Source organism: Dipodomys ordii, unplaced genomic scaffold (genome assembly GCF_000151885.1).
Source record: "Dipodomys ordii isolate 6190 unplaced genomic scaffold, Dord_2.0 Scaffold12, whole genome shotgun sequence".
Lineage (NCBI taxonomy): Eukaryota > Metazoa > Chordata > Mammalia > Rodentia > Heteromyidae > Dipodomys > Dipodomys ordii.
The window spans coordinates 9,520,570-9,535,369 of record NW_012267228.1 but is presented as its reverse complement, the minus strand read 5'-3'; positions in this window follow the sequence as shown (position 1 = coordinate 9,535,369).

Below are 14,800 nucleotides of genomic sequence, written 5' to 3'. Positions count from 1 at the left end.
GAATACAAAGAGATGATGGGTCAAAGGCCATCTGACCAGCACAAAGCCTGCATGTACCCTGTCAGTGGTCAGTTAGGGGTAAAGTTGATTTGCTTTTTCAACAACTCCAACAAGGACCAGGCAAAATGAATCATTCAAGAAATACAGAGATGGAGTGTACTGAACTGGGAACAAAGCAGCTTCTACTCAGAGCCTGGATCCAGGGTCCCCTGTGCAAGAAAATGTCAAAGTGCTGACCCATGCACAGGTCCAGGTCCTGAAGCTGCTCGAATATGGGAAGACTGAGTTTAAGGAGATCATCAAACATGTGTGGGACACACAATCAGGAAGGTCCCACCAGAGGGGAGATCTGCCCAAGGGTGTGCATGAGCTGAGGAAAAGTGTGAAGAGGATGAGGATGTGTGATGCACTGAGACCTTCCAGCACATTCCGGAGCCTCACAGACTGTGTAGGTAGTATCACCTGTCTGGAGAAGCCATCTATTCATACTGTTGTGAAGGAAATGCCTTCCTTCATGGTGGATCATGAGGGCTGACTGTGTTTCCAAAAGATTAAAATTGAATGCACAGGTGTTTATATTGTAACTACACAGATGTCTGTATAGATGGGGGGATATGACAGAAATATCAAACAGGTCCTGACCCGAGAAAGTTTTTGGTAAACACAATGCTAAACACATTGTATGCTTCTGCATAAAACTCTCCAGTGGAACTCTGTATGAGCAGGTTTAAGAACACAGTCCTTAATGTGACATCCAGAATCTTAATCACCTGACCCTTCCCAACTCTTCTGAATTGTTCCATTGCCAAACTTCTCCCCAGTTGCTCCTTACAGTTCTGGATAGCCAGGAACGGGTCATCAGCTTGTACTTTACACCCAGAACATGAGTATGCTTGACCTCCCTTTGCTTCTCTGCCTGGAACCCCTGTTTGTTTTCATCTCCCACCCTGTTAGCTCTGGAGAGTTTTTTGTCATTTCCAGGTACTGCTGGCTTCTCTTTTCTCTGAGCTTTGTTGAATCTGTTCCTAAGGAGTGAATTCTTCAGTGCTAGAACTCACACGATCTAGATTCTCTGCAGGACCTCTTAGAATTCCTGTTGAACCTGGGACTGAATGTAGAATAATTTGGGAAAAGAACTTAAACACATTCATTATTTTTCATTGAAAAATGTTGGGTCATAAACAACCCCCTCCTTACTTTTTCTATTGCAAAGATGTAGGTACAGTTAAAAACTAATAATACTGTTGGACAAGTTCAAGCAATCCATTCTGCACCTCTGGACTGGCTTTTGTAGCTGTAGGAACATCCTTTCTCCTAAGCAGAAAGCTTAGTCTACTTCTTCCTGAAAGGATCTGAGCCATAGCCACTGAGCTAGACAGTATTGAATCCTTGCCTTCAAATCCCCCCTTGGATTTTATGAAGCTTATTTCTCTGAGTTACGTTTGATTCGCTCTGTGTACCATTTCCTGCCCCAGGCCATGTTTAAAATTGAATCGCTAACATCCCTTCCCCTGACTTCTCTTTTAAAGCTATTATCATTGAGTTCATTTTTTTTTCTTAGACCCTTATTTGAAAATTTCTGGCTGTAACATTTTCTTATAATTTGTATTACTCTCCCAGGTTTCCACTTAAGCACAGTGCTTCATTAATAAAGTCTGGGCAAAGTTTCAAGAGCATTTAATCTTATATTTTTAATTATTCTTCACATTTTACGGTCTTGACACATTTACTGTAATAAAGGGAAATCATTAATTCACTTAGAAATATGTGTGTGAAAACTGTGGTTTTCCTTTTGATTAATTTCCATATTCATCATTACTCTTCAGTTAATTTACTATGTTTTTCAAGAGAATAGGGAGGTAGAACAATTTTTGTACAATTTCCCCCCATTTATTAAAAAAGAATGTCTTAGGAACCAAGTAGGGGTGAAAAGTTATTTATATTGTGACTTACCAAGTGAAGAAGGATACTTCTTGAACATTCTTTCTGGTCTTCCTTTTCCATTTTTACTTAAATACACCTTAGCCTTCTCTGTTTTTCTGCAAGTAAAGAGAAGCCATTGAAGTTGTCATGTCAACTCTTTACATAGGTTTTTATCTTTTATTGAAAGGAAACAAACCTTGATTCTCTTTGGCGTCTAGAAGAAAATCATCTAAAATTACTTTGGCAGTATCCACTTCAATGTAGCCATCTTTGAATGAGAGCAAGGTCAGAAAACAAGAATGATGCTTGTTTATCAGGAGATGCCAAATATCTGATGTTAGTAGAAAAGAGTGTCATCCTCATACAGAGTGAAGGTCTTTGCTCTGTATTGGATATGTTTTTGCACACTTGGTTAAAGTGGTAGTGAATTACAAAAATATGAATGAATATGAACCTATATGGATAACAAGAGCCATGTTGCAAAGGTACCACAATTGAAGTTATGACAACCATTTACATAACAAATAGAACTAAGACAAGTCAATCACTCCCCATTCTGTACAACATTCCTAACATTTCTTCATAAATGAAAAGAAAGAATTCATCAGAACTACACAGTGAAACGTGTTTTGGATTTAACTGAGTGGAAAACTGAGACTCCAATCCTTAAATACCTTCTTGTCTTTATTTTGTAATAGACAGACAAACAGACAATTTGTGTGTGTGCCAGTCACGGGGTTTTTAACTCAGGGCCTGGATGCTGCTTCTGAGTTTCTTTTTTGCTCAGTACTAGCACTCTATCACTTGAGCCATTGCTTCATTTCTGGCTTTTTTTGGTGGTAAATTAAAGATAAATCTCACAGACTTTCCTGCTTGGACTGGCTTTGAACGATGATCTTTAGATCTCACACTCATGAGTAGCTAGGATTACAGGTGTGAGCCACTGGCAGTACCTGGCTCTTTTACTTTAAATAACCAGATGGACCTGTGATTTGAAGTCCCACAAAGTGATTGAGGGCTGGAATTATTATTCTCAACACAGACATGCTAGTTACTAAATGAAATCAAACATGGGAAGCCTGTGGCATGTCTTTTGCTCTGTAGAAGTGCTTATAGGATCATTTCTGTGTCTTCCCACACAGCCTGGGTGGCAGGTGATGGGTTATAGTGGGCATGAAGGAGATATTTCCTGGGTCCAAGTTTGTTTGTACTCTTGGTTAGAGCTGGAGAAACTTAACCATAGACACTCAAAAAACTCTTTGCACATCTCTAGATGGGCACAAAGAACCTCAAACTGAAACCAACTGGAGGAAGGGAACTTGGAAGAAGTGATGTAAAGTGACATAAAAAATTGTTTAAACATTTCATTTGAAGATTCAGTTTCTTCATTATGAAAATGAGGCAGTTAAGGGACCCATTTCAGAAAATACTATTGTGACTAAGTTAATGCTTCATCTAGGGCATAGATGTTTCATTGAAGCCAGGAGATGTATTAGGTTGAGGGCGAGATGTGTAAAGTTACTACTGGACTTTCCCGAACCAGATGCTTAGCAAATGCTCAGTAAACACAACATGTCCTGGGTCTTGCTTAGTTGCATTCACTTCCTCAGTTGAAGAAAACCAACCTGTTCTGTCATGCCAACCATGTTTTCCAATTTCTATGTCTTTTATGCAGCCTTTAAAATGAGTACCAAGCTAGAATATTGAAACAACACACCTAGATGTAGCAAATCAATCATCTCATCAATCCGATAAAACCTCCTAGCAAATATCGCTAAGCTTCCAATACTGAAAAATAAGAGTGTCAAGATGCATCAGGGCGAGGGAGTGCTTTATTGAAGTACAGAAAAAAATTAGAAAAAAAAGAATAATATTGGAGTGTTTGGACAGTCCAAAGAAGCTATATTCTACTCAGAAGCGGTATAAATTCTTTGACAAATTGGTTTAGATTTGAGAAATTTGACTAAGATGTAAGATGGCCCTTATCTTCCTATAGAGAGAGCATTTGAGGAATAAGGCCTGTGTTGTTTCTTTAAGTCTTATTGAAAATGATTTATTTATTTTTCTCTTTTGGGAATTTGTAATGGTGCCCCGCCTCACACTGGATCACAAGGTCATTATGAGATAATCTGGGGCTGAAGGAAGATTTCCATGACAAGCTTTGTAACCGAATCACAATGTTTTTCAGGAAAAAATTCAACAGAGGACAGCAAGTTTGTATTCTTCTTTGACTTGAACATGTCATAATAAAGATGCTGTGGTTGATGGTTGAGACTCATGTTTCTGCAGGAAAATGTTGAGGATTTTGTTCTTAATGACAGTGACCCTGCATCTTGAAATGTGAAGGCAGGGGAAAATGGGCACATAGGTAGTATTTACAAAATCAAGAATGAGTGGTTTATTGGTTTGAGCCAAAGATCCAGAAAGTAAACTGGTGATTATTATATAGTAGGTTTTTTTTTCCCTTGCCTCTCTTCAATTGATAAAATATTTGACACTCTTTCTGAGATTCTACTTATCTTTCCTTTCCTTTCTACTGTAAATTTAAACATCTCTTAATCGTGTGTATTTTATTTATATCTATACTAGGGCTCTGGGGCTGGGCTTGAACTCAGAACCTGGGCACTGTCCCTTTAGTGGGCACTTGACCACTTGAGCCACAATTTTACTTCTGGAAGTTTTTTGCTGGGTAAATAGAGATAGGAGTCTTATAGACTTTCTTACCTAGGCTGACTTCCAACCACAATCCTTACATATCAGCCGCTTAAGTAGCTAAGATAATTGGCATGAGTCACTGGCTGTGGCTAAAATAATCTTTGAGAAAACTGTAATCCATAATAAATTGTACTCCTTACTTTTCCATTTCCCATCCATTGTTTATCCTTCTAAGGTGGCTAATACTTGTTTCTGGAATTGGCAAGGCCCTAATCTTTCCATGTCTGGCAAAGATGGAATGAAGGTTGCCATGAACATCTTTTCTTTTTATGACTAGATTTTGAGTAGGTAGAACCTCGTCTAATCAGTTGAAGGGATTCCTAGAAAACAAAACAGATCAAGATTAGTTTCTCCAAGGAAGAAGCTGACAGAAGACAGTCTTTGATGTTTACCTGCCATACTGACTCTCCATGGGCCTCCAGTTTGCTTGCCCACCCTGAACATTTTGAGTTTGCAACCTCCACAAACATGCGAGGTCCCCTGCTTACTCCCATATATGTTCCTTCCCCTCTCCTTTCTCCCCTTCCCTCCCTTCCTCTGTCCTTTTTCCCCTCCTCTCACTTCCCCCAACTTTATTCCTCTCTCTTCCTCTCACCCCTCCCTACTTCTCCCTGTATCTTCCAGCTTTAGTGGTTGTGTTTTCCTTGGGGAATTCTGATGAACACAACTTCTATATGTAAATCACTCCAATTTCCCTAGGCAAGAACTTTGCCGACAAAAAGATTTTACCAGGTCTGCACTGGACAGAATTCAAGTATCTTTGGAATACTTTCTGGTGGGGGAGCTTTCTTGTGGAGGGACATCTAGAGAATTAAAAGAACTATTTTTAGCTCAATTCCGCATTAATGTCTATAGCTTTATCTCAGTGTCTATTTGTACTTTCCTCTTTTCACCCACACTGTTACTGTGGAGTTTGCTGACATAATGAAAAAAATCACATTTTATGTTGATATGTGTGCATTTATAATGTAATCAAATGAAAACAGATTCTCCCCCAACCTAGTTAAGTGCAAATGATATCAAGAATTTAATCTCAATATTAAAAGTCTAATTATCTTTTCAGTCCTTTAACTTGAACATAGCCAAGGGGTTACAAAGAAGCAGAATGCTTTGTGGGAGAAGGAGAATATGAGGAACCACAACAAAAAAATTCTCTGCTAGCACATAACTATTCCACTTGAATGGAAGATGGACGTAAACTGTATAAGCTAAAGAAACCCCTCTGGATTTCTTTAAAAAAGTTTTGTTCATAGTACAATTGTTGAACTTGAGATAAAGAAATAAGAGTGAGTCCATTGTTCTCCAGTTAATCACCACTAACTAATAATACCAATATCAGAATTAGCCCTTTCAAGATAGGTGATGCTAGATTAGAAGTACACCGTACAAAGACAGAAGAAATTAGGCCCTGGCTTTCAAGTGTTAGAGTAGCCTTCTACCATGTAAGCCATATCCTGTTGCATGTATTTGCATTTTTTTTTGAGGTAGGGTCTTCCTGACATTCCTATGTCTTGTCAGGAGCTCAGGATCTTTTGGCCTCTATCATCACAGAAACAAGAATTACAAGAACACCTCACCACACCAGGCTGTTTTCAAGATCATCCTGGAACTTCAGATGTCCTGCTGTTAATTGAAATCATTACATGCGTCTCTTTTCCATCCATGTCTGTGCAGTGCTATCAGACAGACAGCACATACATACTGTTATCCAGATTGTATCCCTTTGCTACTGCCACAGAGATGCTGTGTAACAAATGGCCTCAAATCAGCATGAAGCATGGAAATGTATCATTTTTCACCTAGCTCTTGGTCAGCTGGGAGTTGGCTGGTTTATAAGGTAGGAGGGACATTGCTATTGATCTATGCTGGGCTTGGCTAGGGATTCGCTTTGCGTGATGTGTTTCAGTTCCTGGAGGAACATTTGGCTTGACACATTTTCACTTCACAGGCAGGAAAATAGGTCTAATCATTTAGACACACATTTATGCTTCTACTCTGTCAGAGCTACCAACATCACAATGGTCCCACCAAGTCACAAGACACCACTTCACACAGAAGGAGGGCATTGCAAAGCTAGGGACAGGATTTGGATGTATAATTGCATTATCATAGGAGAAGAGAAAAATATCAGTGAGCGAATTCTTAAGACTAATTTAAGGCTGGAGAGAGATCACAAGAATAGCATGCTTATCTAGCGTGATGTCCTGGAATCAGTCCCCAATGTTGAAAATTAAATCCTTATTGAAGCAAGAGCCTAGGGCTTAATTATAATACCCTATATGCTAAGATGTAGACACTCAAAGTATCTTCAATACAAGAAGCACTGCACATTTTTTTCCAGTGAGAATAAGGTAGAGTTCATGCAGTTGATGAAATACAGAACATCCTGCTGTTGTGTGCAGCTCTATGGAGGGTCACAGATGCTCTCGTGCCTTTTACAGCACTGGAGGATTGTTTTTGATGGACAGCTTCCTCATCAGAATGAATACACATCAAGAGATGGACAGTGCTCATGGCCTTTCATGCAATGTGGTAGAGAAAATTTGCCTTTTCTGCCTACTAATTCCATCTACCACCTCACTTTGTATATTATATGACAAGAAAGAGAGTCAAAAGACCTAAAAAAATTCTTTTCCAATAAAATGCCATCTAAAGAACTTTTTCTACCTCAAAAATAAATAGCATTTTAAAACATGTAACACATCCTAGTATTTGATTAAGTACTTTTTCTTTGTGTTTCTTTTCAGATATTCCTGCATTCTCATGAAAAAATTCTTACTTTGACATAGGAAAAATAATAATTTATGTCAATAAAAGAAAGACCTGATGTTAGTCTGTATAGTAGGATCGCTACCTTTGATGGCAAATAAAATCTGATTGAGATTGATTTAAAATAATTTCATTGATGCATATAAATTGAACTTGAGAAGTCTAATACTATCTGTTTCTTCGATATCCTTAGGTGTTTTCTTTTATTTTCACATGTTGGATTTTATATCTTGACAATATTCACCAGATGTCTTACAATCCTGAAACCATTTGTATTCTTTTTGATATCTATCCTTTGAAAAAGAAGACTGGACATGTACATGATGACTGGCTAATAGGTGAAATACACCAACCATTCTCATTGGCCGTGGACATACAGACATATTAGTCTGTATGTGATGCTAGAGGATGTTGTTTTGCAATTGAATATGTATTATACACTAAGAACATTTTGAACATTCCATCAACTGAAAGGATCAAAGAGGTGTTTTAAACTTCACAAACAGCAACAGAGCAACAGTAGCTCAAAACTCTACTCCTAGCTACTTGATTTGAGAATCTCAGATCCAATCTAGCTTAGACAGGAAAGACCATGAGATTCTTTACTACAATTGAACAGAAAAAAGAAAAGCAGGAGGTGTGGGCGTGTCTCAAATTGAGGAAATAAAGCTCAGGATCAGCTCCCAGATTTTGAGTTCAGGCCCCAGTACACACACACACAATCTCTCTCATATATACACACACACACAGGACAAATACTCATATACAATTAGCTTATGGTCTCTTTACCAGTAATGTTCACTCTATCATAACATTTGTTGATTAATACTCATTTTGTGGTAAATTGTCACTATGATTTACCACCTTCCCCTATTATTCAAATTTAGCATAAACATACTTTTTATTACAATAGGATGAGAACTCAGGTAATATTCTCAAGTTGCAGCCTTCTATTGAGATTTTCTATGACATATCAGTTAAGGCCATAGCATGGCTACTTCTAAGATAGGATTTGTCAATATCATCATGGATTGTGATATTGTTTAATTTTGATGGAATTCTTACATTAGAATAAATGGTTCATTTATTTGACTGATTAATATAGACAGTTTCCCAGCTCTCTTGCATCAGCTTGATTTGAAAGGCATATTGATTGTAGATCGCAGAACCATTTTTCTTAAAGATTGCTCCCAATGTTAACAAATGCAACATTTTGATGGGATAAATCACCAAAATGTTTGTGATGACATATATATTATATATGAAATTTCCCCAATGGCTGCCATCTTTGCATTGGCATGCTTTTATGCTGATAATTTAAGGACAATTTCTAATCCAAAGCTTTTGGTCATTTTTTTAGAAGTTCCATTAAAATTTCCAAGCTACTACTTAGAAAACCATTTAGTAAATTATGGCCTCGGGGTACAAGAAGATGATTTTATGGTTTAAAGAGTTAATACACTTGAATTGCCTGGCAACTAAAATGCCTAATTTCACACACACACACACACACACACACACACACACACACACACACACAGCCTTGCCATAACTTATGCCAATAAGTTACACTGTAAGTGAAAGGGAAAGATTCTCATAGTATGATACAATGATAATAATTCCATATTGTACACAAAAAAGAATACCAGAGACCATGTTTCTATGCTTCTTCACATCCAAGATTAATAAGTGGACTCAAAGAATTATGTAACTATTATTTAACTCTAATATTTCTGAAAGATCTGGTTACTAGAGCTCTCAAAACACTCATCATTTGAGTAGTACCTATGTTGTCATTCTTTTCTTTGGAAGCAAATTAATTATCCTTAAATTATGCTTGAAGATGGAAGAATGATGAATCCCAGACTAAGGAGAGCTATTTAAAGTTGCCCATGATAGCGGAAGTGTGAAACACTTCATAGATCTGTATACTGTTTTCAAATCTCATTTACTTGTGAAGGTACAGCTTATATTTCTTACCACAAAACAACAACATTCACATGTCTTCACAACAAAAAAAAATATGTCCATAAAGAAATGACTACGCTGGGTCATAATTGGGTTGATTGAGTTTAGGTTGAATATTACTCTTAGCTCCTGGGCATCTGCCCTGCCTTCCCTAGGCACTGTCCTGTTCTTTCACAGATGTGACATTTTCTTTTGACCTTAACTTCTTAATGTTCCTTCATTTTCTAAATGCTTCATTTTTCATGCTTTCAGAGAGGGAATCTTCTTAAATAAGGACACCTGTCATACTGTCAGTTTGTAGTAAAATCAGCACTGTAACCTAGACATCACGCTTCTCTGTCTGGTTATAGTCATTTTATATAATAAGATTTAACACAATAAAGTTAGTGCCATTCCGGTGGGAATAACAAATTCACATTTCTCAGTGTCTTCTCTCCGACATGCTCCTTTTCTTTTAAGATGCAACATCTCTTCTGCTGTCACGAAAAACACATAAATAAAAATAAAATATTTCCTCGGTAGAGACCTATCTAGCGCCTGCCTTTTCTATTTCCCTTTTATCCTGTATTATTTTTTAAAAATAATCAGACTTCTTCACTTTTATTACCTGTGTGTTTCTGTCCTGACCAATCCAATAAAAATGGCTTCATTGGGTCACAGATCATCTTTTATTTCTCAGACCACAGGGAGACATATCTATCCTTATATTATCTTGTTTGCTTTCAAAAACTCTCTCACTTTAAGAAAGAATATGTTGTCTTGGTTTCTCTGTTATATCTTCGTTCAAATTCTGTATTTACCCTGCCTGACAATATGTATATCCACTAGGTGCATTTGTGTGCTATAATTTTGTTTATTTTGTCAGTTGTGGAACTTGAACTCATGGCCTGGATGCTATCCCTGAGCACTTTTGCTCAAGACTAGCACTCTAATTTGAGCAATGCCACTATTTCTGGTTTCCTGGTAGTGATAGGAAGATAAGAGTCTCGTGGGGAGTTTCCTGCCTGGGCTGGCTTTGAACCATTATCCTCAGATCTCAGCCTCCTGAGTAGCTGGGATTACAGGCATGGACTACCAGCACTTGATTAATTTTATTCTTTATAAGCTCACCATTCTCTCTGTGTTTGTTATCTGTTACACTATGATTTCCATGTCACTATGAACAGACTGGTGATTCTCAACCAGCAAGTTTTGTTCTCCAAAAATGGCCTAGGACAGTCGTTCATGGTCATGAAGGGGACTAGAGCGAGAATTCTATGGTATGTTATAGACAGAGAATCTACTTTCTAACCCATGTTCATTGTGAGGGCTGCCTCCTGTGAGGGAGACCTGCCCATCTCGGGAATCGTGGAGCCCAGGTTCACTAATGAGCCTTGAGAATATGTCTTTCCTCTATTCCCATCTCCAGTGCTCTTGCTTAATCTGCCCTGACCTCAAGGGCATACCTACGATGACCTCCAACCTTCTATCTGAGACTTCTCATGGCCGATCTAGCATCAGACTTTGAAAAAAAATGTCTATCAGTAAATTCAGCAAAATTTTTGCTGAAACAATTGCTTTTCTCCCATATTGCCTAGTTTTAGATAATGACTTTCCTTTTTTATCCCTTCCAGATTTATAACTGTGTTCATTGCTAGAAAACTCATACTCAGATACTGTAATTGTATGACATGTTGATTTTTGTTGTTGTTGCTGTTGTTCTGATTGCAGCTATCTATACACATGGCTCTGCATAAAACAGTGGCCATTAATTTGGAGAAAGAGGTGTTCTTACTCTTATTGTGGGATAGCTGTATGTATGTGTGTGTGTGTGTGTGTGTGTGTGTGTGTGTGTGTGTGAAAACACATGGTATCTACTTAGGGACCCTGTTGTCAACTCTGTCATTTTACTGCCAGTATATTAATTAGGTATATCATACCTGCAAAGGTAGAGTTGGAAAAAAATGGTTAATGAAGCATAAGCCACGCTTAGAGTAGACTGTGTTTTGAGACCAGAAATGGTTGATCATGGCCATACTCTGTTGGAGCTTTGAGTGGGTAATGATTTTAGACTGTGAGACAGTATAAGGCATTCTGGAGAAAACTCAGAGAAGAAGTAGTAAGAGGCAAGGCTGTGCTTTGGGAACAGATAGAGGGGATGGATCAGAGCAATTGTGAGCTAGAATGGTGTTTTAGACAATCTGCTTCTTCACGTCATTTCCAAATCAGACTTAAATTTAGTGAAATTATAGAATGTTCTACTTTAGCCGTCCTACATCTTTGTCATGAGAACCCATGAGGTTACACCACAGGTGTCAAAAGACTAGAATTAAAATCAACCCTACTGCAGGAAAATTTTTTTTAAAAAAGGAGTAAAGAGTAAGGACATGACTTAATTGGGTCACAGCAGAGCTATCTATTGATGGTGAGGACTTCCCTTGTAAAGGGCAATACATCCAAAGGCAATGCTTGTAAAACATTTGGGAGTTTGGGAAATGTGAATTTCTGAACAAGGTTATTATAATTCTACTAGTTGGCCACTGCTACCTGCATTAATAAACATACCTCCATCATTCCCCCTTATTGTTCCAAATAGATGTGCTCACATTGCCCCAAAAAGCATAAGCTGTCCACTAAAGTCAATCTTACAACTCCAGCTAATGTGGAGGCTGGATTATTATTATGTCTATGGGGTCACTGAACTGCATGTTGCCACTGTGTCATTTCTGGCTTTCAGTACTATTGTGTATTGCTATTGCATATGTAAAATCTTCAAAGCTTAGGGCAGAAAGACTGGAAGGAAAAGGCAGTAAGATGAAGGGTCTTGGTGTCTCACTACTGCTTTGGTTCAGGGAAGATTCCAGTGAGAAAGACAAATTGGCAGTGAAAAGTGTATTGGCATTAAAGCAAAGATTTTATTTAAATTTTAATGAATGATGGATAAATGTTACCCATAACTTTCATAAGTTAATTCTGGAGTGCCTCGTCCAAAAATCACATCATCCAAAATCGTTCTCTTAATAAGATTTGGCTATGAATCAATTCAGAAATAAGGAGATGTTACTCTATGTTTAGTCTCATTTTTGAGTCTTGAAAATGTTTAGATTGTGTCCGATACTCCATGGCGCTCAGTTATGCTTAATTAATGTAATGGGCCAAGACTTCATTTTTCATGATCTTTCCCAGTTTCATCAAAACTAGTGGTTGTCCAGTATTGGTAGTGGCCATAGCTGGAGCAAAAGGCCACAATAGGCCACCAGGTGGCGCTTTAGGATTTCCTTTCTCCAAGTATCATTCAGACAAATGAGGATTTATTGATGTTGAAGATGTATCATATTAGATGTCCTCTTAAAGAGGGGTGATTTTGAATTTATTTAAATTTCTTAGAAACACTGTACATGTCTAGCTATAGGAGATAGATGTTATCCACTATTTCAACAAACGAGACAAATATCCAATAACCATGTTGATAGCAAAATTTTGCTGAGTAATCAATCAGTTGATAAGACATTGGCTTGATTGACTTATTTTTCTCATGGTTCAAGCTCATGATCTAAATGCTCACAATAGTCATGTGAAGCATATACAATGATTATTATCTTCCTTGCATAGGATATACAAACCCTGCCTGAGTGACAGATCATCATCACACAATTTTGTGGGACCAATGCTGGCTTTGAAATTCAACGATCTTCATCAAATCTTCAAATCAAACCCAAAGAAACCCTTAACCAATGTCCATTTTCCTGTGAGATCAGCACCCTGGTTCAAGTTCAGAAATTGTTTCCAGTTATCATGAACTAGAATTTAAAAGGTCAGAGCGCATTTTCAGATTTTAGCTGGTATTAAAGTTGAATTGAATCTCCTTCCTTTCCACAGAAAGAAACAAAAGAGAGTGGATGAGGACATTCAGTGATAGTCGCAAAAACACTACAATAGGAAGCATAAGAAACTCGGGCTGCCTTTGTGAATTAATTTTGAGATGGTTGAATGCCTGGAATTGCTTAATACAGCCATCCCAATAGAAGCTCTGAGTTACACTTCCTTGTTAATAGGATTGACATTTTTCTCTCTCTCTAACTCTCAACAACGCGTAACATTGTATAAGTATAATACACTGGTCTTGAGAGAGGTTCTAAGTCAGCAGAGAATAGAAAATACATACTCTCATTTAAAGGCTTGTTCCCTTTGTTTTATATAAAAAAAATCCTTTTGGGAAGAAGCTTAATCACAAACACAGATGTAATTCCACATGGGGATGAGTTCCTTCCTTGTTCTGACAATAGCCTTAATCTTAATTACTCAATTCACTCCAAGGAAGAGGCAGATTAATGTACCTGTTACAACACCACCCAGTTCCTCTAATTAATGTAAATTGTGAAATGTTCAGGAGGTGCGAGGAAGCCGAATGAGGTTTGCTCCTATAATTTGAAAACATCCTCATTAGGATGTGTTCTTGGAGAGAAGGTTCTGAGTGCATCACCTTTAGGCAGAAAAAAAAAATTACCAGGAAATCTTACAGGAAACAACACAGAAAAGCTTGAACTAAATAGAGAAACATCATCCTGAGCACAGACACAGAAAAAAATCATGGTGCCTGTGATTGTCTCCTATCAGATCAGCCTCTGTGAGTTGTTCACAGGCTGCAGATGACAGGAAGACCAGTTGTGAGAAAGCTACAACCAGTTGTCATTCATACACAACCATCTCATTGTCACTAACCTGACAGCACCCCCACTCCACCCCCCACAGCATCCCCCCCCATCACTGCCACCAAACTACAAGTGCTGATTAACAGCAATCATACCCTGAATGGAAGGACCATTACCATGCTCACCGAGGGGCTGAGAACAGAGATGATAAAGAGAGATGTTGGTTCCACTCCACATTGTGAATGTGTAAGTTTGTTGATGTTTGGTACAACAGTGGATAATCGAGATATATTCTCGAGGAAGAAAGTCCACCTTTCCATGGGTTTCTTGGTTGGTCATCTAAATTGTTCGTAGATAATTAAAACAATACATACATTTCATTGATATAGTCTATAGTATAATTTTGTATGTCATGCATATATGTATATATGTGTATACATATACGTAGCCTATTTGCAAAGACACTTTGCTAGTCAGAAGAGCTAACAAAATGAATATAAAATAAATGCTTGTCAGATAAATGAAAGAAATGACTTGCAGGAGCACTGCATGGAGTAGAGAAGAAATCAAGAAATACCCAGTGGAAGGTATTACACATCAGCTAGGCACAGCTAGTCTTGAAAGTATGAGAGAGGCATTCAGTCAACTTCTATGGAAGTCTTCATGAGAGAAGTCCCCAGGAAAGGAGAGTTCTCACTGAAACCGGAAAAGGAAGCTTTACCTGTACAAGCCAGGGGAGCCAGGATGAGAGCATTGTTGCCTACAGAGACCCAGATTTAAGAAGTATACATACA